Here is a 25,815-nt window from a genome sequence, read left to right on the forward strand (position 1 = left end):
GAAGCAAGCAAGCAATGCAAATGTGCACAACAAGAAGTCTCACTTCCCACCGGTCAAAAGGGCCATCCTAAAAAAGTGTAAAAACCAGAAATGGCCAGGACAGGCCATGGAGAACTGGGAACCTTGTTATGTTGATGGGCGGGATGTAAATTGCCAACAGACACCCGGAGAAGTGTATGGTGTTTCCTGAAACATCTAAAAAACAAAGCAACAGAGCCTAGGGCACTTCCACTTATGGTCCTATAGCTTAGGGAAATTAAAATCAAAAAGACACAGCCACCCCAAAGTTTGGGACGCCTCTGTTTACAAGAACCTCATTTACACGTACAAGTTTAATATCACAGAAAGTGAAAAATGGATAAAGAAACTTGTGGGTACTTACGTACAAAGCAAGTATCACTCAGCAATGAAATCTATGTCATCAGGCCCGTAGCAGCATAATGAGTGGATTCAAGGTACGATGATTCTAAATGAAATAAGTCACACAGAAAAGAAACATCATAAGATTTCACTAATACAAGGAATGTAATCTTGGCTACACAGGAACTGCATTCAAAACAGAACAGCGTCTCAAATATAGAAAACCAACTTATGCTTGCCTTAAGGGAAAGGTGAGTTGGGGTGCTGCATAAAACCAGAGATTGAAATGAGCACAGATAAAGTTCCTTAAGCCAAATATGGAATAGACAAGAGCTACTCCTTGGCTCAACGAAATGGACTCAACAACCCCATATTAAACGCCTAAGAATGTACCTGACTAGTAAGTATCTTAAAACTATGGATTGCTATGTCTCCAAAAGAGAATCAAGCAGTGTGTAACAGGGGCATAAAGGCAGCAGTGATAGGAATTGGAGAGTTCGGTGAGCAAATGAAGACCCTTTGAAGACATATTGCATGGTACCCCATTCCACGGGTCTCAACTCTCCAGGTTTAAGGTATTCTTCCTCAGCTAAAACATGCATGTGGAACCCAGAGTATGATCAACCGTGTGAACGGGAGACGTGTTCAATATGTCTCAGTTTTCCTCCCCTGGTACTCGGGTGCAACATTCCAGACGCTTTACTAACACTCTCCCCACTTGGAGAGTCAGCGCCTTTAACCTCCTGTTTGGCCCAGTTTGCAATTTCTGCGGAAGATGAACAGGAATAGGGAGTGAGAACCAATGAAGAGACTAGCTGGCAGGTGTCTGGACGGGCAAATTTAACTCTCATTTCCCACCAGGAAGAGGAAATAACGAAAGGCTCAGCGTGCCGTGCCGGAACCAGATTAGGGCCTGAAGCCATCCTGCGGTGTTGCGGCCAGCTCACAAGAAGCGAGTTGAAGAAAGGAGCTCAGGGACACTATAATTCACAAACCTGCAGAGTTATAAATGACAGCTATCGTCCAAAAATATACTGAAGTAAGGCTGCCAAGAGGGACTTGAAAGCGGGCAGAATTGCAGGAAACCGATTTCAGGAGGTAGACTGGAATTGCATTGAAAGCATAGGAAAAGAGGCAGAACGTCCACAATGATGCACTTGGCCAAAAAGGGTGTATGCGTTTTTTCCTGAATATATTCAGGAAAAAACGTATACACCCTTTTTGGCCAACCAAGCAAGCTTGCAAAGGAAATCTGCACTACAATGAAGTCTCACTTCCCCCCGGTCAAAAGGGCCATCTGAAAAAAGTGTAAAATCCAGAAAGGCAGGACAGGCCATGGAGAACTGGGAGCCTTGTTATGCTGATGGGCGGGATGTAAATTGCCAACAGACACTCGGGAGAAGTGTATGGTGTTTCCTGAAACATCTAAAAAACAAAGCAACAGAGCCTAGGGCACTTCCACTTATGGTCCTATAGCTTAGGGAAATTAAAATCAAAAAGACACAGCCACCCCAAAGTTTGGGACGCCTCTGTTTACAAGAACCTCGTTTACCGTACAAGTTCAATATCACAGAAAGTGAAAAATGGATAAAGAACTTGTGGTACTTACGTACAATGCAGTATCACTCAGCAATGAAATCTATGTCATCAGGCCCGTAGCAGCATAATGAGTGGATTCAGATACGATGATTCTAAATGAAATAAGTCACACAGAAAAAGAAACATCATAAGATATCACTAATACACGGAATGTAAACTTGGCTACACAGGAACTGCATTCCAAAACAGAACAGGGTCTCAAATTTAGAAAACCAACTTATGCTTGCTTAAGGGGAAAGGTGAGTTGGGGTGCTGCATAAAACCAGAGATTGAAATGAGCACAGATAAAGTTCCTGAAGCCAAATATGGAATAGACAAGAGCTACTCCTTGCTCAACGAAATGGACTCAACACCCCATATTAAACGCCTAAGAATGTACCTGACTAGTAAGTATCTTAAAACCTATGGATTGCTATGTCTCCAAAAGAGAATCAAGCGTGTGTACAGGGGCATAAACACAGCAGTGATAGGATTGGAGAGGTTCGGTGAGCAAATGAAGACCCTTTGAAGACATATTGCATGGTACCCATTCCACGGGTCTCAACTCTCCAGGTTTAAGGTATTCTTCCTTCAGCTAAAACATGCATGTGGAACCCAGAGTATGATCAACCGTGTGAACGGGAGACGTGTTCAAATATGTCTCAGTTTTCCTCCCCTGGTACTCGGGTGCAACATTCCAGACGCTTTACTAACACTCTCCCCACTTGGAGAGTCAGCGCCTTTAACCTCCTGTTTGGCCCAGTTTGCAATTTCTGCGGAAGATGAACAGGAATAGGGAGAACCAATGAGAGACTAGCTGGAGGTGTCTGGACGGGCAAATTTAACTCTCATTTCCCACCAGGAAGAGAAAATAACCAAAGGCTCAGCGTGCCGTGCCGGAACCAGATTAGGGCCTGAAGACATCCTGCGGTGTTGCGGCCAGCTCACAAGAAAGCGAGTTGAAGAAAGGAGCTCAGGGACACTATAATTCACAAAGCTGCAGAGTTATAAATGACAGCTATCGTCCAAAAATAGACTGAAGTAAGGCTGCCAAGAGGACTTGAAAGCAGGGCAGAATTGCAGGAAACCGATTTCAGGAGGTAGACTGGAATTGCATTGAAAGCATAGGAAAAGAGGCAGAACGTCCACAATGATGCACTTGGCCAATAAGAGCGTATGCGTTTTTTCCTGAATATATTCAGGAAAAAACGTATACACCCTTTTTGGCCAACCAAGCAAGCCTGCAAAGGAAATCTGCACTACAATGAAGTCTCACTTCCCCCCGGTCAAAAGGGCCATCTGAAAAAAGTGTAAAATCCAGAAAGGCAGGACAGGCCATGGAGAACTGGGAGCCTTGTTATGCTGATGGGCGGGATGTAAATTGCCAACAGACACTCGGGAGAAGTGTATGGTGTTTTTTACTGAAACATCTAAAAAACAAAGCAACAGAGCCTAGGGCACTTCCACTTATGGTCCTATAGCTTAGGGAAATTAAAATCAAAAAGACACAGCCACCCCAAAGTTTGGGACGCCTCTGTTTACAAGAACCTCATTTACAGTACAAGTTCAACATCACAGAAAGTGAAAAATGGATAAAGAAGTTGTGGTATTTACTTACAAAGCAATATCACTCAGCAATGAAATCTATGTCATCAGGCCCTTAGCAGCATAATGAGTGGATTCAGCTACGATGATTCTAACTGAAATAAGTCACACAGAAAAAGAAACATCATAAGATATCACTAATACACGGAATGTAAACTTGGCTACACAGGAACTGCATTCCAAAACAGAACAGGGTCTCAAATTTAGAAAACCAACTTATGCTTGCTTAAGGGTAAAGGTGAGTTGGGGTGCTGCATAAAACCAGAGATTGAAATGAGCACAGATAAAGTTCCTGAAGCCAAATATGGAATAGACAAGAGCTACTCCTTGCTCAACGAAATGGACTCAACACCCCATATTAAAGGCCTAAGAATGTACCTGACTAGTAAGTATCTTAAAACCTATGGATTGCTATGTCTCCAAAAGAGAGTCAAGCACGTGTACAGGGGCATAAACACAGCAGTGATAGGATTGGAGAGGTTCGGTGAGCAAATGAAGACCCTTTGAAGTCATATTGCATGGTACCCATTCCACGGGTCTCAACTCTCCAGGTTTAAGGTATTCTTCCTTCAGCTAAAACATGCATGTGGAACCCAGAGTATGATCAACCATGTGAACGGGAGACGTGTTCAAATATATCTCAGTTTTCTTCCCCTGGTACTCGGGTGCAACATTCAAGACGCTTTACTAACACTCTCCCCACTTGGAGAGTCAGCGCCTTTAACCTCCTCTTTGGCCCAGTTTGCAATTTCTGTGGAAGATGAACAGGAATAGCGAGAACCAATGACAGACTAGCTGGAGGTCTCTGGACGGGCAAATTTAACTCTCATTTCCCACCAGGAAGAGGAATTAACCAAAGGCTCAGCGTGCCGTGCCGGAACCAGATTAGGGCCTGAAGCCATCCTGCGGTGTTGCGGCCAGCTCACAAGAAAGCGAGTTGAAGAAAGGAGCTCAGGGGCACTGTAATTCACAAACCTGCAGAGTTATAAATGGCAGCTATCGTTCAAAAATAGACTGAAGTAAGGCTGCCAAGAGGACTTGAAAGCGGGGCAGAATTGCAAGAAACCGATTTCAGGAGGTAGACTGGAATTGCATTGAAAGCATAGGAAAAGAGGCAGAACGTCCACAATGATGCACTTGGCCAAAAAGGGCGTATGCGTTTTTTCCTGAATACATTCAGGAAAAAACGCATACGCCCTTTTTGGCCAACCAAGCAAGCTTGCAAAGGAAATCTGCACTACAATGAAGTCTCACTTCCCCCCGGTCAAAAGTGCCATCTGAGAAAAGTGTAAAATACAGAAAGGCAGGAAAGGCCATGGAGAACTGGGAGCCTTGTTATGCTGATGGGCGGGATGTAAATTGCCAACAGACACTCGGGAGAAGTGTATGGTGTTTCCTGAAACATCGAAAAAACAAAGCAACAGAACCTAGGGCACTTCCACTTATGGTCCTATAGCTTAGGGAAATTAAAATCAAAAAGACACAGCCACCCCAAAGTTTGGGACGCCTCTGTTTACAAGAACCCCGTTTACAGTACAAGTTCAACATCGCAGAAAGTGAAAAATGGATAAAGAAGATGTGGTATTTACTTACAAAGCAATATCACTCAGCAATGAAATCTATGTTATCAGGCCCTTAGCAGCACCATGAGTGGATTCAGGTATGATGATTCTAACTGAAATAAGTCACACAGAATAAGAAACATCAAAAAATATCACTAATACATGGAATTTAATCTTGGGTACAGAGGAACTGAATTAGAAAACAGAACAGGGTCTCAAATTTAGAAAACCAACTTATGCTTGCTTAAGTGGAAAGGTGAGTTGGGGTGCTGCATAAAACCAGAGATTGAAATGAGCACAGATAAAGTTCCTTAAGCCAAATATGGAATAGACAAGAGCTACTCCTTGCTCAACGAAATGGACTCCACACCCCATATTAAACGCCTAAGAATATACCTGACTAGTAAGTATCTTAAAACGTATGGATTGCTATGTCTCCAAAATAGAATCAAGCATGTGTACAAGGGTCATAAAGGCAGCAGTGATAGTATTGGAGAGATTCGGTGAGCAAATGAAGACCCTTTGAAGTCATATTGCATGGTACCCATTCCACGGGTCTCAACTCTCCAGGTTTAAGGTATTCTTTCTTCAGCTAAAACATGCATGTAGAACCCAGAGTATGATGAACCGTGTGATCGGGAGACGTGTTCAAATATGTCTCAGTTTTCGTCCCCTGGTACTTCGGTGCAACATTCCAGACGCTTTACTAACACTCTCCCCACTTGGAGAGTCAGTCCCTTTAACCTCATGTTTGGCCCAGTTTGCAATTTCTGCGGAAGATGAACAGGAATAGCGAGAACCAATGAGAGGCTAGCTGGAGGTGTCTGGACCGGCAAATTTAACTCTCATTTCCCACCAGGAAGAGGAAATAACCAAAGGCTCAGCGTGCCGTACCGGAACCAGATTAGGGCCTGAAGCCATCCTGCGGTGTTGCGGCCAGCTCAAAAGAAAGCGAGTTGAAGAAAGGAGCTCAGGGGCACTGTAATTCACAAACCTGCAGAGTTATAAATGACAGCTATCGTCCAAAAATAGACTGAAGTAAGGCTGCCAAGAGGACTTGAAAGCGGGGCAGAATTGCAGGAAACCGATTTCAGGAGGTAGACTGGAATTGCATTGAAAGCATAGGAAAAGAGGCAGAACGACCACAATGATGCACTTGGCCAAAAAGGGCGTATGCGTTTTTTCCTGAATATATTCAGGAAAAAACGCATACGCCCTTTTTGGCCAACCAAGCAAGCTTGCAAAGGAAATCTGCACTACAATGAAGTCTCACTTCCCCCCGGTCAAAAGGGCCATCTGAAGAAAGTGTAAAATCCAGAAAAGCAGGACAGGCCATGGAGAACTGGGAGCCTTGTTATGCTGATGGGCGGGATGTAACTTGCCAACAGACACTCTGGAGAAGTGTATGGTGTTTCCTGAAACATCTAAAAAACAAAGCAACAGAGCCTAGGGCACTTCCACTTATGGTCCTATAGCTTAGGGAAATTAAAATCAAAAAGACACAGCCACCCCAAAGTTTGGGACGCCTCTGTTTACAAGAACCTCGTTTACCGTACAAATTCAATATCACAGAAAGTAAAAAATGGATAAAGAACTTGTGGTACTTACGTACAATGCAGTATCACTCAGCAATGAAATCTATGTCATCAGGCCCTTAGCAGCACAATGAGTGGATTCAGGTATGATGATTCTAACTGAAATAAGTCACACAGAAAAAGAAACATCATAAGATATCACTAATACACGGAATGTAAACTTGGCTACACAGGAACTGAATTCCAAAACAGAACAGGGTCTCAAATTTAGAAAACCAACTTATGCTTGCTTAAGGGGAAAGGTGAGTTGGGGTGCTGCATAAAACCAGAGATTGAAATGAGCACAGATAAAGTTCCTGAAGCCAAATATGGAATAGAGAAGAGCTACTCCTTTCTCAACGAAATGGACTCAACACCCCATATTAAACGCCTAAGAATGTACCTGACTAGTAAGTATCTTAAAACCTATGGATTGCTATGTCTCCAAAAGAGAATCAAGCATGTGTAAAAGGGTCATACACGCAGCAGTGATAGGATTGGAGAGATTCGTTGAGCAAATGAAGACCCTTTGAAGTCATATTGCATGGTACCCATTCCACGGGTCTCAACTCTCCAGGTTTAAGGTATTCTTTCTTCAGCTAAAACATGCATGTGGAACCCAGAGTATGATGAACCGTGTGATCGGGAGACGTGTTCAAATATGTCTCAGTTTTCGTCCCCTGGTACTTCGGTGCAACATTCCAGACGCTTTACTAACACTCTCCCCACTTGGAGAGTCAGTCCCTTTAACCTCCTGTTTGGCCCAGTTTGCAATTTCTGCGGAAGATGAACAGGAATAGCGAGAACCAATGAGAGACTAGCTGGAGGTGTCTGGACGGGCAAATATAACTCTCATTTCCCACCAGGAAGAGGAAATAACCAAAGGCTCAGCGTGCCGTGCCGGAACCAGATTAGGGCCTGAAGCCATCCTGCGGTGTTGCGGCCAGCTCAAAAGAAAGCGAGTTGAAGAAAGGAGCTCAGGGGCACTGTAATTCACAAACCTGCAGAGTTATAAATGACAGCTATCGTCCAAAAATAGACTGAAGTAAGGCTGCCAAGAGGACTTGAAAGCGGGGCAGAATTGCAGGAAACCGATTTCAGGAGCTAGACTGGAATTGCATTGAAAGCATAGGAAAAGAGGCAGAACGTCCACAATGATGCACTTGGCCAAAAAGGGCGTATGCGTTTTTTCCTGAATATATTCAGGAAAAAACGCATACGCCCTTTTTGGCCAACCAAGCAAGCTTGCAAAGGAAATCTGCACTACAATGAAGTCTCACTTCCCCCCGGTCAAAAGGGCCATCTGAAAAAAGTGTAAAATCCAGAAAGACAGGACAGGCCATGGAGAACTGGGAGCCTTGTTATGCTGATGGGCGGGATGTAAATTGCCAACAGACACTCGGGAGAAGTGTATGGTGTTTCCTGAAACATCTAAAAAACAAAGCAACAGAGCCTAGGGCACTTCCACTTATGGTCCTATAGCTTAGGGAAATTAAAATCAAAAAGACACAGCCACCCCAAAGTTTGGAAAGGCTCTGTTTACAAGAACCTCGTTTACAGTACAAGTTCAACATCGCAGAAAGTGAAAAATGGAGAAAGAAGCTGTGGTATTCACTTACAAAGCAATATCACTCAGCAATGAAATCTCTGTCATCAGGCCCTTAGCAGCACAATGAGTGGATTCAGGTATGATGATTCTAACTGAAATAAGGCACACAGAAAAAGAAACATCATAAGATATCAGTAATACACGGAATGTAAACTTGGCTACACAGGAACTGAATTACAGAACAGAACAGGGTCTCAAATTTAGAAAACCAACTTATGCTTGCTTAAGGGTAAAGGTGAGTTGTGGTGCTGCATAAAACCAGAGATTGAAATGAGCACAGATAAAGTTCCTTAAGTCAAATATGGAATAGATAAGAGCTACTCCTTGCTCAACGAAATGGACTCAACACCGCATATTAAACGCTTAAGAATGTACCTGACTAGTAAGTATCTTAAAACCTATGGATTGCTATGTCTCCGAAAGAGAATCAAGCATGTGTACAGGGGCATAAACGCAGCAGTGATAGGATTGGAGAGGTTCGGTGAGCAAATGAAGACCCTTTGAAGTCATATTGCATGGTACCCATTACACGGGTCTTAACTCTCCAGGTTTAAGGTATTCTTCCTTCAGCTAAAACATGCATGTGGAACCTAGAGTATGATCAACCATGTGATCGGGAGACGTGTTCAAATATGTCTCAGTTTTCGTACCCTGGTACTCGGGTGCAACATTCCAGACGCTTTACTAACACTCTCCCGACTTGGAGAGTCAGCGCCTTTAACCTCCTGTTTGGCCCAGTTTGCAATTTCTGCGGAAGATGAACAGGAATAGCGAGAACCAATGAGAGACTAGCTGGAGGTGTCTGGACGGGCAAATTTAACTCTCATTTCCCACCAGGAAGAGGAAATAAACAAAGGCTCAGCGTGCCGTGCCGGAACCAGATTAGGGCCTGAAGCCATCCTGCGGTGTTGCGGCCAGCTCAAAAGAAAGCGAGTTGAAGAAAGGAGCTCAGGGGCACTGTAATTCACAAACCTGCAGAGTTATAAATGACAGCTATCGTCCAAAAATAGACTGAAGTAAGGCTGCCAAGAGGACTTGAAAGCGGGGCAGAATTGCAGGAAACCGATTTCAGGAGGTAGACTGGAATTGCATTGAAAGCATAGGAAAAGAGGCAGAACGTCCACAATGATGCACTTGGCCAAAAAGGGCGTATGCATTTTTTCCTGAATATATTCAGGAAAAAACGCATACGCCCTTTTTGGCCAACCAAGCAAGCTTGCAAAGGAAATCTGCACTACAATGAAGTCTCACTTCCCCCCGGTCAAAAGAGCCATCTGAAAAAAGTGTAAAATCCAGAAAGGCAGGACAGGCCATGGAGAACTGGGAGCCTTGTTATGCTGATGGGCGGGATGTAAATTGCCAACAGACACTTGGGAGAAGTGTATGGTGTTTCCTGAAACATCTAAAAAACAAAGCAACAGAACCTAGGGCACTTCCACTTATGGTCCTATAGCTTAGGGAAATTAAAATCAAAAAGACACAGCCACCCCAAAGTTTGGACTGGCTCTGTTTACAAGAAACTCGATTACAGTACAAGTTCAACATCGCAGAAAGTGAAAAATGGATAAAGAACTTGTCGTATTTACTTACAAAGCAATATCACTCAGCAATGAAATCTGTGTCATCAGGTCCTTAGCAGCACAATGAGTGGATTCAGGTATGATGATTCTAACTGAAATAAGTCACACAGAAAAAGAAACATCATAAGATATCAGTAATACATGGAATGTAAACTTGGCTACACAGGAACTGAATTACAGAACAGAACAGGGTCTCAAATTTAGAAAACCAACTTATTCTTGCTTAAGGGTAAAGGTGAGTTGGGGTGCTGCATAAAACCAGAGATTGAAATGAGCACAGATAAAGTTCCTTAAGCCAAATATGGAATAGACAAGAGCTACTCCTTGCTCAATGAAATGGACTCAACACCGCATATTAAACGCCTAAGAATGTACCTGACTAGTAAGTATCTTAAAACCTATGGATCGCTATGTCTCCGAAAGAGAATCAAGCATGTGTACAGGGGCATAAACGCAGCAATGATAGGATTGGAGAGGTTCGGTGAGCAAATGAAGACCCTTTGAAGTCATATTGCATGGTACCCATTCCACGGGTCTTAACTCTCCAGGTTTAAGGTATTCTTCCTTCAGCTAAAACATGCATGTGGAACCTAGAGTATGATCAACCATGTGATCGGGAGACGTGTTCAAATATGTCTCAGTTTTCGTACCGTGGTACTCGGGTGCAACATTCCAGACGCTTCAGTAACACTCTCCCGACTTGGAGAGTCAGTCCCTTTAACCTCCTGTTTGGCCCAGTTTGCAATTTCTGCGGAAGATGAACAGGAATAGCGAGAACCAATGAGAGGCTAGCTGGAGGTGTCTGGACGGGCAATTTTAACTCTCATTTCCCACCAGGAAGAGGAATTAACCAAAGGCTCAGCGTGCCGTGCCAGAACCAGATTAGGGCCTGAAGCCATCCTGCGGTGTTGCGGCCAGCTCAAAAGAAAGCGAGTTGAAGAAAGGAGCTCAGGGGCACTGTAATTCACAAACCTGCAGAGTTATAAATGACAGCTATCGTCCAAAAATAGACTGAAGTAAGGCTGCCAAGAGGACTTGAAAGCGGGGCAGAATTGCAGGAAACCGATTTCAGGAGGTAGACTGGAATTGCATTGAAAGCATAGGAAAAGAGGCAGAACGTCCACAATGATGCACTTGGCCAAAAAGGGCGTATGCGTTTTTTCCTGAATATATTCAGGAAAAAACGCATACGCCCTTTTTGGCCAACCAAGCAAGCTTGCAAAGGAAATCTGCACTACAATGAAGTCTCACTTCCCCCCGGTCAAAAGGGCCATCTGAAAAAAGTGTAAAATCCAGAAAGGCAGGACAGGCCATGGAGAACTGGGAGCCTTGTTATGCTGATGGGCGGGATGTAACTTGCCAACAGACACTTGGGAGAAGTGTATGGTGTTTCCTGAAACATCTAAAAAACAAAGCAACAGAACCTAGGGCACTTCCACTTATGGTCCTATAGCTTAGGGAAATTAAAATCAAAAAGACACAGCCACCCCAAAGTTTGGAACGGCTCTGTTTACAAGAACCTCGTTTACAGTACAAGTTCAACATCGCAGAAAGTGAAAAATAGATAAAGAAGTTGTGGTATTTACTTACAAAGCAATATCACTCAGCAATGAGATCTGTGTCATCAGGCCCTTAGCAGCACAATGAGTGGATTCAGGTATGATGATTCTAACTGAAATAAGTCACACAGAAAAAGAAACATCATAAGATATCAGTAATACACGGAATTTAAACTTGGCTACACAGGAACTGAATTACGGAACACAACAGGGTCTCAAATTTAGAAAACCAACTTATTCTTGCTTAAGGGTAAAGGTGAGTTGGGGTGCTGCATAAAACCAGAGATTGAAATGAGCACAGATAAAGTTCCTTAAGCCAAATATGGAATAGACAAGAGCTACTCCTTGCTCAACGAAATGGACTCAACACCCCATATTAAACGCCTAAGAATGTACCTGACTAGGAAGTATCTTAAAACCTATGGATTGCTATGTCTCCGAAAGAGAATCAAGCATGTGTACAGGAGCATAAACGCAGCAGTGATAGGATTGGAGAGGTTCGGTGAGCAAATGAAGACCCTTTGAAGTCATATTGCATGGTACCCATTCCACGGGTCTTAACTCTCCAGGTTTAAGGTATTCTTCCTTCAGCTAAAACATGCATGTGGAACCTAGAGTATGATCAACCATGTGATCGGGAGACGTGTTCAAATATGTCTCAGTTTTCGTACCCTGGTACTCGGGTGCAACATTCCAGACGCTTTAGTAACACTCTCCCGACTTGGAGAGTCAGTCCCTTTAACCTCCTGTTTGGCCCAGTTTGCAATTTCTGCGGAAGATGAACAGGAATAGCGAGAACCAATGAGAGGCTAGCTGGAGGTGTCTGGACGGGCAATTTTAACTCTCATTTCCCACCAGGAAGAGGAATTAACCAAAGGCTCAGCGTGACGTGCCAGAACAAGATTAGGGCCTGAAGCCATCCTGCGGTGTTGCGGCCAGCTCAAAAGAAAGCGAGTTGAAGAAAGGAGCTCAGGGGCACTGTAATTCACAAACCTGCAGAGTTATAAATGACAGCTATCGTCCAAAAATAGACTGAAGTAAGGCTGCCAAGAGGACTTGAAAGCGGGGCAGAATTGCAGGAAACCGATTTCAGGAGCTAGACTGGAATTGCATTGAAAGCATAGGAAAAGAGGCAGAACGTCCACAATGATGCACTTGGCCAAAAAGGGCGTATGCGTTTTTTCCTGAATATATTCAGGAAAAAACGCATACGCCCTTTTTGGCCAACCAAGCAAGCTTGCAAAGGAAATCTGCACTACAATGAAGTCTCACTTCCCCCCGGTCAAAAGGGCCATCTGAAAAAAGTGTAAAATCCAGAAAGACAGGACAGGCCATGGAGAACTGGGAGCCTTGTTATGCTGATGGGCGGGATGTAAATTGCCAACAGACACTCGGGAGAAGTGTATGGTGTTTCCTGAAACATCTAAAAAACAAAGCAACAGAGCCTAGGGCACTTCCACTTATGGTCCTATAGCTTAGGGAAATTAAAATCAAAAAGACACAGCCACCCCAAAGTTTGGAAAGGCTCTGTTTACAAGAACCTCGTTTACAGTACAAGTTCAACATCGCAGAAAGTGAAAAATGGAGAAAGAAGCTGTGGTATTCACTTACAAAGCAATATCACTCAGCAATGAAATCTCTGTCATCAGGCCCTTAGCAGCACAATGAGTGGATTCAGGTATGATGATTCTAACTGAAATAAGTCACACAGAAAAAGAAACATCATAAGATATCAGTAATACACGGAATGTAAACTTGGCTACACAGGAACTGAATTACAGAACAGAACAGGGTCTCAAATTTAGAAAACCAACTTATGCTTGCTTAAGGGTAAAGGTGAGTTGTGGTGCTGCATAAAACCAGAGATTGAAATGAGCACAGATAAAGTTCCTTAAGTCAAATATGGAATAGATAAGAGCTACTCCTTGCTCAACGAAATGGACTCAACACCGCATATTAAACGCTTAAGAATGTACCTGACTAGTAAGTATCTTAAAACCTATGGATTGCTATGTCTCCGAAAGAGAATCAAGCATGTGTACAGGGGCATAAACGCAGCAGTGATAGGATTGGAGAGGTTCGGTGAGCAAATGAAGACCCTTTGAAGTCATATTGCATGGTACCCATTACACGGGTCTTAACTCTCCAGGTTTAAGGTATTCTTCCTTCAGCTAAAACATGCATGTGGAACCTAGAGTATGATCAACCATGTGATCGGGAGACGTGTTCAAATATGTCTCAGTTTTCGTACCCTGGTACTCGGGTGCAACATTCCAGACGCTTTACTAACACTCTCCCGACTTGGAGAGTCAGCGCCTTTAACCTCCTGTTTGGCCCAGTTTGCAATTTCTGCGGAAGATGAACAGGAATAGCGAGAACCAATGAGAGACTAGCTGGAGGTGTCTGGACGGGCAAATTTAACTCTCATTTCCCACCAGGAAGAGGAAATAAACAAAGGCTCAGCGTGCCGTGCCGGAACCAGATTAGGGCCTGAAGCCATCCTGCGGTGTTGCGGCCAGCTCAAAAGAAAGCGAGTTGAAGAAAGGAGCTCAGGGGCACTGTAATTCACAAACCTGCAGAGTTATAAATGACAGCTATCGTCCAAAAATAGACTGAAGTAAGGCTGCCAAGAGGACTTGAAAGCGGGGCAGAATTGCAGGAAACCGATTTCAGGAGGTAGACTGGAATTGCATTGAAAGCATAGGAAAAGAGGCAGAACGTCCACAATGATGCACTTGGCCAAAAAGGGCGTATGCATTTTTTCCTGAATATATTCAGGAAAAAACGCATACGCCCTTTTTGGCCAACCAAGCAAGCTTGCAAAGGAAATCTGCACTACAATGAAGTCTCACTTCCCCCCGGTCAAAAGAGCCATCTGAAAAAAGTGTAAAATCCAGAAAGGCAGGACAGGCCATGGAGAACTGGGAGCCTTGTTATGCTGATGGGCGGGATGTAAATTGCCAACAGACACTTGGGAGAAGTGTATGGTGTTTCCTGAAACATCTAAAAAACAAAGCAACAGAACCTAGGGCACTTCCACTTATGGTCCTATAGCTTAGGGAAATTAAAATCAAAAAGACACAGCCACCCCAAAGTTTGGACTGGCTCTGTTTACAAGAAACTCGATTACAGTACAAGTTCAACATCGCAGAAAGTGAAAAATGGATAAAGAACTTGTCATATTTACTTACAAAGCAATATCACTCAGCAATGAAATCTGTGTCATCAGGTCCTTAGCAGCACAATGAGTGGATTCAGGTATGATGATTCTAACTGAAATAAGTCACACAGAAAAAGAAACATCATAAGATATCAGTAATACATGGAATGTAAACTTGGCTACACAGGAACTGAATTACAGAACAGAACAGGGTCTCAAATTTAGAAAACCAACTTATTCTTGCTTAAGGGTAAAGGTGAGTTGGGGTGCTGCATAAAACCAGAGATTGAAATGAGCACAGATAAAGTTCCTTAAGCCAAATATGGAATAGACAAGAGCTACTCCTTGCTCAATGAAATGGACTCAACACCGCATATTAAACGCCTAAGAATGTACCTGACTAGTAAGTATCTTAAAACCTATGGATCGCTATGTCTCCGAAAGAGAATCAAGCATGTGTACAGGGGCATAAACGCAGCAATGATAGGATTGGAGAGGTTCGGTGAGCAAATGAAGACCCTTTGAAGTCATATTGCATGGTACCCATTCCACGGGTCTTAACTCTCCAGGTTTAAGGTATTCTTCCTTCAGCTAAAACATGCATGTGGAACCTAGAGTATGATCAACCATGTGATCGGGAGACGTGTTCAAATATGTCTCAGTTTTCGTACCCTGGTACTCGGGTGCAACATTCCAGACGCTTCAGTAACACTCTCCCGACTTGGAGAGTCAGTCCCTTTAACCTCCTGTTTGGCCCAGTTTGCAATTTCTGCGGAAGATGAACAGGAATAGCGAGAACCAATGAGAGGCTAGCTGGAGGTGTCTGGACGGGCAATTTTAACTCTCATTTCCCACCAGGAAGAGGAATTAACCAAAGGCTCAGCGTGCCGTGCCAGAACCAGATTAGGGCCTGAAGCCATCCTGCGGTGTTGCGGCCAGCTCAAAAGAAAGCGAGTTGAAGAAAGGAGCTCAGGGGCACTGTAATTCACAAACCTGCAGAGTTATAAATGACAGCTATCGTCCAAAAATAGACTGAAGTAAGGCTGCCAAGAGGACTTGAAAGCGGGGCAGAATTGCAGGAAACCGATTTCAGGAGGTAGACTGGAATTGCATTGAAAGCATAGGAAAAGAGGCAGAACGTCCACAATGATGCACTTGGCCAAAAAGGGCGTATGCGTTTTTTCCTGAATATATTCAGGAAAAAACGCATACGCCCTTTTTGGCCAACCCAGCAAGCTTGCAAAGGAAATCTGCACTACAATGAAGTCTCACTTCCCCCCGGTCAAAAGGGCCATCTGAAAAAAGTGTAAAATCCAGAAAGACAGGACAGGCCATGGACAAATGGGAGCCTTGTTATGCTGATGGGCGGGATGTAAATTGCCAACAACCACTCGGGAGAAGTGTATGGTGTTTCCTGAAACATCTAAAAAACAAAGCAACAGAGCCTAGGGCACTTCCACTTATGGTCCTATAGCTTAGGGAAATTAAAATCAAAAAGACACAGCCACCCCAAAGTTTGGAAAGGCTCTGTTTACAAGAACCTCGTTTACAGTACAAGTTCAACATCGCAGAAAGTGAAAAATGGATAAAGAAGTTGTGGTATTTACTTACAAAGCAATATCACTCAGCAATGAAATCTGTGTCATCAGGCCCTTAGCAGCACAATGAGTGGATTCAGGTATGATGATTCTAACTGAAATAAGTCACACAGAAAAAGAAACATCATAAGATATCAGTAATACACGGAATGTAAACTTGGCTACACAGGAACTGAATTACAGAACAGAACAGGGTCTCAAATTTAGAAAACCAACTTATGCTTGCTTAAGGGGAAAGGTGAGTTGGGGTGCTGCATAAAACCAGAGATTGAAATGAGCACAGATAAAGCTCCTTAGGTCAAATATGGAATAGACAAGAGCTACTCCTTGCTCAACGAAATGGACTCAACACCGCATATTAAACGCCTAAGAATGTACCTGACTAGTAAGTATCTTAAAACCTATCGATTGCTATGTCTCCGAAAGAGAATCAAGCATGTGTACAGGGGCATAAACGCAGCAGTGATAGGATTGGAGAGGTTCGGTGAGCAAATGAAGACCCTTTGAAGTCATATTGCATGGTACCCATTCCACGGGTCTTAACTCTCCAGGTTTAAGGTATTCTTCCTTCAGCTAAAACATGCATGTGGAACCTAGAGTATGATCAACCATGTGATCGGGAGACGTGTTCAAATATGTCTCAGTTTTCGTACCCTGGTACTCGGGTGCAACATTCCAGACGCTTTAGTAACACTCTCCCGACTTGGAGAGTCAGTCCCTTTAACCTCCTGTTTGGCCCAGTTTGCAATTTCTGCGGAAGATGAACAGGAATAGCGAGAACCAATGAGAGGCTAGCTGGAGGTGTCTGGACGGGCAATTTTAACTCTCATTTCCCACCAGGAAGAGGAATTAACCAAAGGCTCAGCGTGCCGTGCCAGAACCAGATTAGGGCCTGAAGCCATCCTGCGGTGTTGCGGCCAGCTCAAAAGAAAGCGAGTTGAAGAAAGGAGCTCAGGGGCACTGTAATTCACAAACCTGCAGAGTTATAAATGACAGCTATCGTCCAAAAATAGACTGAAGTAAGGCTGCCAAGAGGACTTGAAAGCGGGGCAGAATTGCAGGAAACCGATTTCAGGAGGTAGACTGGAATTGCATTGAAAGCATAGGAAAAGAGGCAGAACGTCCACAATGATGCACTTGGCCAAAAAGGGCGTATGCGTTTTTTCCTGAATATATTCAGGAAAAAACGCATACGCCCTTTTTGGCCAACCCAGCAAGCTTGCAAAGGAAATCTGCACTACAATGAAGTCTCACTTCCCCCTGGTCAAAAGGGCCATCTGAAAAAAGTGTAAAATCCAGAAAGACAGGACAGGCCATGGAGAACTGGGAGCCTTGTTATGCTGATGGGCGGGATGTAAATTGCCAACAACCACTCGGGAGAAGTGTATGGTGTTTCCTGAAACATCTAAAAAACAAAGCAACAGAGCCTAGGGCACTTCCACTTATGGTCCTATAGCTTAGGGAAATTAAAATCAAAAAGACACAGCCACCCCAAAGTTTGGAAAGGCTCTGTTTACAAGAACCTCGTTTACAGTACAAGTTCAACATCGCAGAAAGTGAAAAATGGATAAAGAACTTGTGGTATTTACTTACAAAGCAACATCACTCAGCAATGAAATCTGTGTCATCAGGCCCTTAGCAGCACAATGAGTGGATTCAGGTATGATGATTCTAACTGAAATAAGTCACACAGAAAAAGAAACATCATAAGATATCAGTAATACACGGAATGTAAACTTGGCTACACAGGAACTGAATTACAGAACAGAACAGGGTCTCAAATTTAGAAAACCAACTTATGCTTGCTTAAGGGTAAAGGTGAGTTGTGGTGCAGCATAAAACCAGAGATTGAAATGAGCACAGATAAAATTCCTTAAGTCAAATATGGAATAGATAAGAGCTACTCCTTGCTCAACGAAATGGACTAAACACCGCATATTAAACGCTTAAGAATGTACCTGACTAGTAAGTATCTTAAAACCTATGGATTGCTATGTCTCCGAAAGAGAATCAAGCATGTGTACAGGGGCATAAACGCAGCAGTGATAGGATTGGAGAGGTTCGGTGAGCAAATGAAGACCCTTTGAAGACATATTGCATGGTACCCATTCCACGGGTCTTAACTCTCCAGGTTTAAGGTATTCTTCCTTCAGCTAAAACATGCATGTGGAACCTAGAGTATGATCAACCATGTGATCGGGAGATGTGTTCAAATATGTCTCAGTTTTCGTACCCTGGTACTCGGGTGCAACATTCCAGACGCTTTACTAACACTCTCCCGACTTGGAGAGTCAGCGCCTTTAACCTCCTGTTTGGCCCAGTTTGCAATTTCTGCGGAAGATGAACAGGAATAGCGAGAACCAATGAGAGACTAGCTGGAGGTGTCTGGATGGGCAAATTTAACTCTCATTTCCCACCAGGAAGAGGAAATAACCAAAGGCTCAGCATGCCGTGCCGGAACCAGATTAGGGCCTGAAGCCATCCTGCGGTGTTGCGGCCAGCTCAAAAGAAAGCGAGTTGAAGAAAGGAGCTCAGGGGCACTGTAATTCACAAACCTGCAGAGTTATAAATGACAGCTATCGTCCAAAAATAGACTGAAGTAAGGCTGCCAAGAGGACTTGAAAGCGGGGCAGAATTGCAGGAAACCGATTTCAGGAGGTAGACTGGAATTGCATTGAAAGCATAGGAAAAGAGGCAGAACGTCCACAATGATGCACTTGGCCAAAAAGGGCGTATGCGTTTTTTCCTGAATATATTCAGGAAAAAACGCATACGCCCTTTTTGGCCAACCAAGCAAGCTTGCAAAGGAAATCTGCACTACAATGAAGTCTCACTTCCCCCCGGTCAAAAGGGCCATCTGAAAAAAGTGTAAAATCCAGAAAGGCAGGACAGGCCATGGAGAACTGGGAGCCTTGTTATGCTGAAGGGCGGGATGTAAATTGCCAACAGACACTCGGGAGAAGTGTATGGTGTTTCCTGAAACATCTAAAAAACAAAGCAACAGAGCCTAGGGCACTTCCACTTATGGTCCTATAGCTTAGGGAAATTAAAATCAAAAAGACACAGCCACCCCAAAGTTTGGAAAGGCTCTGTTTACAAGAACCTCGTTTACAGTACAAGTTCAACATCGCAGAAAGTGAAAAATGGATAAAGAACTTGTGGTATTTACTTACAAAGCAATATCACTCAGCAATGAAATCTGTGTCATCAGGCCCTTAGCAGCACAATGAGTGGATTCAGGTATGATGATTCTAACTGAAATAAGTCACACAGAAAAAGAAACATCATAAGATATCAGTAATACACGGAATGTAAACTTGGCTACACAGGAACTGAATTACAGAACAGAACAGGGTCTCAAATTTAGAAAACCAACTTATGCTTGCTTAAGGGTAAAGGTGAGTTGTGGTGCAGCATAAAACCAGAGATTGAAATGAGCACAGATAAAATTCCTTAAGTCAAATATGGAATAGATAAGAGCTACTCCTTGCTCAACGAAATGGACTAAACACCGCATATTAAACGCTTAAGAATGTACCTGACTAGTAAGTATCTTAAAACCTATGGATTGCTATGTCTCCGAAAGAGAATCAAGCATGTGTACAGGGGCATAAACGCAGCAGTGATAGGATTGGAGAGGTTCGGTGAGCAAATGAAGACCCTTTGAAGACATATTGCATGGTACCCATTCCACGGGTCTTAACTCTCCAGGTTTAAGGTATTCTTCCTTCAGCTAAAACATGCATGTGGAACCTAGAGTATGATCAACCATGTGATCGGGAGATGTGTTCAAATATGTCTCAGTTTTCGTACCCTGGTACTCGGGTGCAACATTCCAGACGCTTTACTAACACTCTCCCGACTTGGAGAGTCAGCGCCTTTAACCTCCTGTTTGGCCCAGTTTGCAATTTCTGCGGAAGATGAACAGGAATAGCGAGAACCAATGAGAGACTAGCTGGAGGTGTCTGGATGGGCAAATTTAACTCTCATTTCCCACCAGGAAGAGGAAATAACCAAAGGCTCAGCGTGCCGTGCCGGAACCAGATTAGGGCCTGAAGCCATCCTGCGGTGTTGCGGCCAGCTCAAAAGAAAGCGAGTTGAAGAAAGGAGCTCAGGGGCACTGTAATTCACAAACCTGCAGAGTTATAAATGACAGCTATCGTCCAAAAATAGACTGAAGTAAGGCTGCCAAGAGGACTTGAAAGCGGGGCAGAATTGCAGGAAACCGATTTCAGGAGGTAGACTGGAATTGCATTGAAAGCATAGGAAAAGAGGCAGAACGTCCACAATGATGCACTTGACCAAAAAGGGCGTATGCGTTTTTTCCTGAATATATTCAGGAAAAAACGCATACGCCCTTTTTGGCCAACCAAGCAAGCTTGCAAAGGAAATCTGCACTACAATGAAGTCTCACTTCCCCCCGGTCAAAAGGGCCATCTGAAAAAAGTGTAAAATCCAGAAAGGCAGGACAGGCCATGGAGAACTGGGAGCCTTGTTATGCTGAAGGGCGGGATGTAAATTGCCAACAGACACTCGGGAGAAGTGTATGGTGTTTCCTGAAACATCTAAAAAACAAAGCAACAGAGCCTAGGGCACTTCCACTTATGGTCCTATAGCTTAGGGAAATTAAAATCAAAAAGACACAGCCACCCCAAAGTTTGGAAAGGCTCTGTTTACAAGAACCTCGTTTACAGTACAAGTTCAACATCGCAGAAAGTGAAAAATGGAGAAAGAAGTTGTGGTATTCACTTACAAAGCAATATCACTCAGCAATGAAATCTATGTCATCAGGCCCTTAGCAGCACAATGAGTGGATTCAGGTATGATGATTCTAACTGAAATAAGTCACACAGAAAAAGAAACATCATAAGATATCAGTAATACACGGAATGTAAACTTGGCTACACAGGAACTGAATTACAGAACAGAACAGGGTCTCAAATTTAGAAAACCAACTTATGCTTGCTTAAGGGTAAAGGTGAGTTGGGGTGCTGCATAAAACCAGAGATTGAAATGAGCACAGATAAAGTTCCTTAAGTCAAATATGGAATAGACAAGAGCTACTCCTTGCTCAACGAAATGGACTCAACACCGCATATTAAACGCCTAAGAATGTACCTGACTAGTAAGTATCTTAAAACCTATGGATTGCTATGTCTCCGAAAGAGAATCAAGCATGTGTACAGGGGCATAAATGCAGCAGTGATAGGATTGGAGAGGTTCGGTGAGCAAATGAAGACCCTTTGAAGTCATATTGCATGGTACCCATTCCACGGGTCTTAACTCTCCAGGTTTAAGGTATTCTTCCTTCAGCTAAAACATGCATGTGGAACCTAGAGTATGATCAACCTTGTGATCGGGAGACGTGTTCAAATATGTCTCAGTTTTCGTACCCTGGTACTCGGGTGCAACATTCCAGACACTTTACTAACACTCTCCCGACTTGGAGAGTCAGCGCCTTTAACCTCCTGTTTGGCCCAGTTTGCAATTTCTGCGGAAGATGAACAGGAATAGCGAGAACCAATGAGAGACTAGCTGGAGGTGTCTGGACGGGCAAATTTAACTCTCATTTCCCACCAGGAAGAGGAAATAACCAAAGGCTCAGCGTGCCGTGCCGGAACCAGATTAGGGCCTGAAGCCATCCTGCGGTGTTGCGGCCAGCTCAAAAGAAAGCGAGTTGAAGAAAGGAGCTCAGGGGCACTGTAATTCACAAACCTGCAGAGTTATAAATGACAGCTATCGTCCAAAAATAGAATGAAGTAAGGCTGCCAAGAGGACTTGAAAGCGGGGCAGAATTGCAGGAAACCGATTTCAGGAGGTAGACTGGAATTGCATTGAAAGCATAGGAAAAGAGGCAGAACGTCCACAATGATGCACTTGGCCAAAAAGGGCGTATGCGTTTTTTCCTGAATATATTCAGGAAAAAACGCATACGCCCTTTTTGGCCAACCAAGCAAGCTTGCAAAGGAAATCTGCACTACAATGAAGTCACACTTCCCCCCGGTCAAAAGAGCCATCTGAAAAAAGTGTAAAATCCAGAAAGGCAGGACAGGCCATGGAGAACTGGGAGCCTTGTTATGCTGATGGGCGGGATGTAAATTGCCAACAGACACTTGGGAGAAGTGTATGGTGTTTCCTGAAACATCTAAAAAACAAAGCAACAGAGCCTAGGGCACTGCCACTTATGGTCCTATAGCTTAGGGAAATTAAAATCAAAAAGACACAGCCACCCCAAAGTTTGGGACGCCTCTGTTTACAAGAACCTCGTTTACAGTACAAGTTCAACATCGCACAAAGTGAAAAATGGATAAAGAACTTGTGGTACTTACGTACAATGCAGTATCACTCAGCAATGAAATCTATGTCATCAGGCCCGTAGCAGCATAATGAGTAGATTCAGGGACGATGATTCTAACTGAAATAAGTCACACAGAAAAAGAAACATCATAAGATATCACTAATACACGGAATGTAAACTTGGCTACACAGGAACTGAATTCCAAAACAGAACAGGTTCTCAAATTTAGAAAAACAACTTATGCTTGCTTAAGGGGAAAGGTGAGTTGGGTTGCTGCATAAACCAGAGATTGAAATGAGCACAGATAAAGTTCCTTAAGCCAAATATGGAATAGACAAGAGCTACTCCTTGCTCAACGAAATGGACTCAACACCCCATATTAAACGCCTAAGAATGTACCTGACTAGTAAGTATCGTAAAACCTATGGATTGCTATGTCTCCGAAAGAGAATCAAGCATGTGTACAGGGGCATAAACGCAGCAGTGATAGGATTGGAGAGTTTCGGTGAGCAAATGAAGACCCTTTGAAGTCATATTGCATGGTACCCATTCCACGGGTTTCAACTACCCAGGTTTTAGGTATTCTTCCTTCAGCTAAAACATGCATGTGGAACCCAGAGTATGATCAACCATGTGATCGGGAGACGTGTTCAAATATGTCTCAGTTTTCCTCCCCTGGTACTCGGGTGCAACATTCCAGACGCTTTACTAACACTCTCCCCACTTGGAGAGTCAGCGCCTTTAACCTCCTGTTTGGCCCAGTTTGCAATTTCTGCGGAAGATGAACAGGAATAGCGAGAACCAATGAGAGGCTAGCTGGAGGTGTCTGGACGGGCAAATTTAACTCTCATTTCCCACCAGGAAGAGGAAATAACCAAAGGCTCAGCATGCCGTACCGGAACCAGATTAGGGTCTGAAGCCATCCTGCGGTGTTGCGGCCAGCTCAAAAGAAAGCGAGTTGAAGAAAGGAGCTCAGGGGCACTGTAATTCAAAAACCTGCAGAGTTATAAATGACAGCTATCGTCCAAAAATAGACTGAAGTAAGGCTGCCAAGAGGACTTGAAAGCGGGGCAGAATTGCAGGAAACCGATTTCAGGAGGTAGACTGGAATTGCATTGAAAGCATAGGAAAAGAGGCAGAACGTCCACAATGATGCACTTGGCCAAAAAGGGCGTATGCGTTTTTTCCTGAATATATTCAGGAAAAAACGCATACGCCCTTTTTGGCCAACCAAGCAAGCTTGCAAAGGAAATCTGCACTACAATGAAGTCTCACTTCCCCCCGGTCAAAAGGGACATCTGAAAAAAGTGTAAAATCCAGAAAGGCAGGACAGGCCATGGAGAACTGGGAGCCTTGTTATGCTGATGGGCGGGATGTAAATTGCCAACAACCACTCGGGAGAAGTGTATGGTGTTTCCTGAAACATCTAAAAAACAAAGCAACAGAACCTAGGGCACTTCCACTTATGGTCCTATAGCTTAGGGAAATTAAAATCAAAAAGACACAGCCACCCCAAAGTTTGGAACGGCTCTGTTTACAAGAACCTCGTTTACAGTACAAGTTCAACATCGCAGAAAGTGAAAAATGGATAAAGAACTTGTGGTATTTACTTACAAAGCAATATCACTCAGCAATGAAATCTGTGTCATCAGGCCCTTAGCAGCACAATGAGTGGATTCAGGTATGATGATTCTAACTGAAGTAAGTTACACAGAAAAAGAAACATCATAAGATATCAGTAATACACGGAATGTAAACTTGGCTACACAGGAACTGAATTACAGAACAGAACAGGGTCTCAAATTTAGAAAACCAACTTATGCTTGCTTAAGGGTAAAGGTGAGTTGGGGTGCTGCATAAAACCAGAGATTGAAATGAGCACAGATAAAGTTCCTTAAGTCAAATATGGAATAGACAAGAGCTACTCCTTGCTCAACGAAATGGACTCAACACCGCATATTAAACGCCTAAGAATGTACCTGACTAGTAAGTATCTTAAAACCTATGGATTGCTATGTCTCCGAAAGAGAATCAAGCATGTGTACAGGGGCATAAACGCAGCAGTGATAGGATTGGAGAGTTTCGGTGAGCAAATGAAGACCCTTTGAAGTCATATTGCATGGTACCCATTCCACGGGTTTCAACTACCCAGGTTTAAGGTATTCTTCCTTCAGCTAAAACATGCATGTGGAACCTAGAGTATGATCAACCATGTGATCGGGAGACGTGTTCAAATATGTCTCAGTTTTCGTACCCTGGTACTCGGGTGCAACATTCCAGATGCTTTACTAACACTCTCCCGACTTGGAGAGTCAGTCCCTTTAACCTCCTGTTTCGCCCAGTTTGCAATTTCTGCGGAAGATGAACAGGAATAGCGAGAACCAATGAGAGGCTAGCTGGAGGTGTCTGGACGGGCAAATTTAACTCTCATTTCCCACCAGGAAGAGGAATTAACCAAAGGCTCAGCGTGCCGTGCCGGAACCAGATTAGGGCCTGAAGCCATCCTGTGGTGTTGCGGCCAGCTCAAAAGAAAGCGAGTTGAAGAAAGGAGCTCAGGGGCACTGTAATTCACAAACCTGCAGAGTTATAAATGACAGCTATCGTCCAAAAATAGACTGAAGTAAGGCTGCCAAGAGGACTTGAAAGCGGGGCAGAATTGCAGGAAACCCATTTCAGGAGGTAGACTGGAATTGCATTGCAAGCATAGGAAAAGAGGCAGAACGTCCACAATGATGCACTTGGCCAAAAAGGGCGTATGCGTTTTTTCCTGAATATATTCAGGAAAAAACGCATACGCCCTTTTTGGCCAACCAAGCAAGCTTGCAAAGGAAATCTGCACTACAATGAAGTCTCACTTCCCCCTGGTCAAAAGTGCCATCTGAAAAAAGTGTAAAATCCAGAAAGGCAGGACAGGCCATGGAGAACTGGGAGCCTTGTTATGCTGATGGGCGGGATGTAAATTGCCAACAACCACTAGGGAGAAGTGTATGGTGTTTCCTGAAACATCTAAAAAACAAAGCAACAGAACCTAGGGCACTTCCACTTATGGTCCTATAGCTTAGGGAAATTAAAATCAAAAAGACACAGCCACCCCAAAGTTTGGAACGGCTCTGTTTACAAGAACCTCGTTTACAGTACAAGTTCAACATCGCAGAAAGTGAAAAATGGATAAAGAACTTGTGGTATTTACTTACAAAGCAATATCACTCAGCAATGAAATCTGTGTCATCAGGCCCTTAGCAGCACAATGAGTGGATTCAGGTATGATGATTCTAACTGAAGTAAGTCACACAGAAAAAGAAACATCATAAGATATCAGTAATACACGGAAT

The 25,815-nt window shown here is 43.6% G+C and overlaps 1 long non-coding RNA gene across 5 annotated transcripts in view; it reads right to left on the minus strand.

Moving 5' to 3' along the window:
• Positions 1-455: 455 nt before the first annotated feature.
• The window catches only part of LOC307181365, a 1,041,989-nt gene continuing 1,016,629 nt past the window's right edge, over positions 456-25,815 (minus strand). For all 5 annotated transcript variants that reach the window (XR_013826595.1, XR_013826596.1, XR_013826597.1 and 2 more), the window contains exon 4: positions 456-466. This is a non-coding gene — a long non-coding RNA (uncharacterized lncRNA). The remainder of the gene's footprint in view (positions 467-25,815) is intronic.

This window comes from Stenella coeruleoalba (genome assembly GCF_951394435.1).
Source record: "Stenella coeruleoalba genome assembly, contig: scaffold_107, whole genome shotgun sequence".
Classification (NCBI taxonomy): Eukaryota; Metazoa; Chordata; class Mammalia; order Artiodactyla; family Delphinidae; genus Stenella; species Stenella coeruleoalba.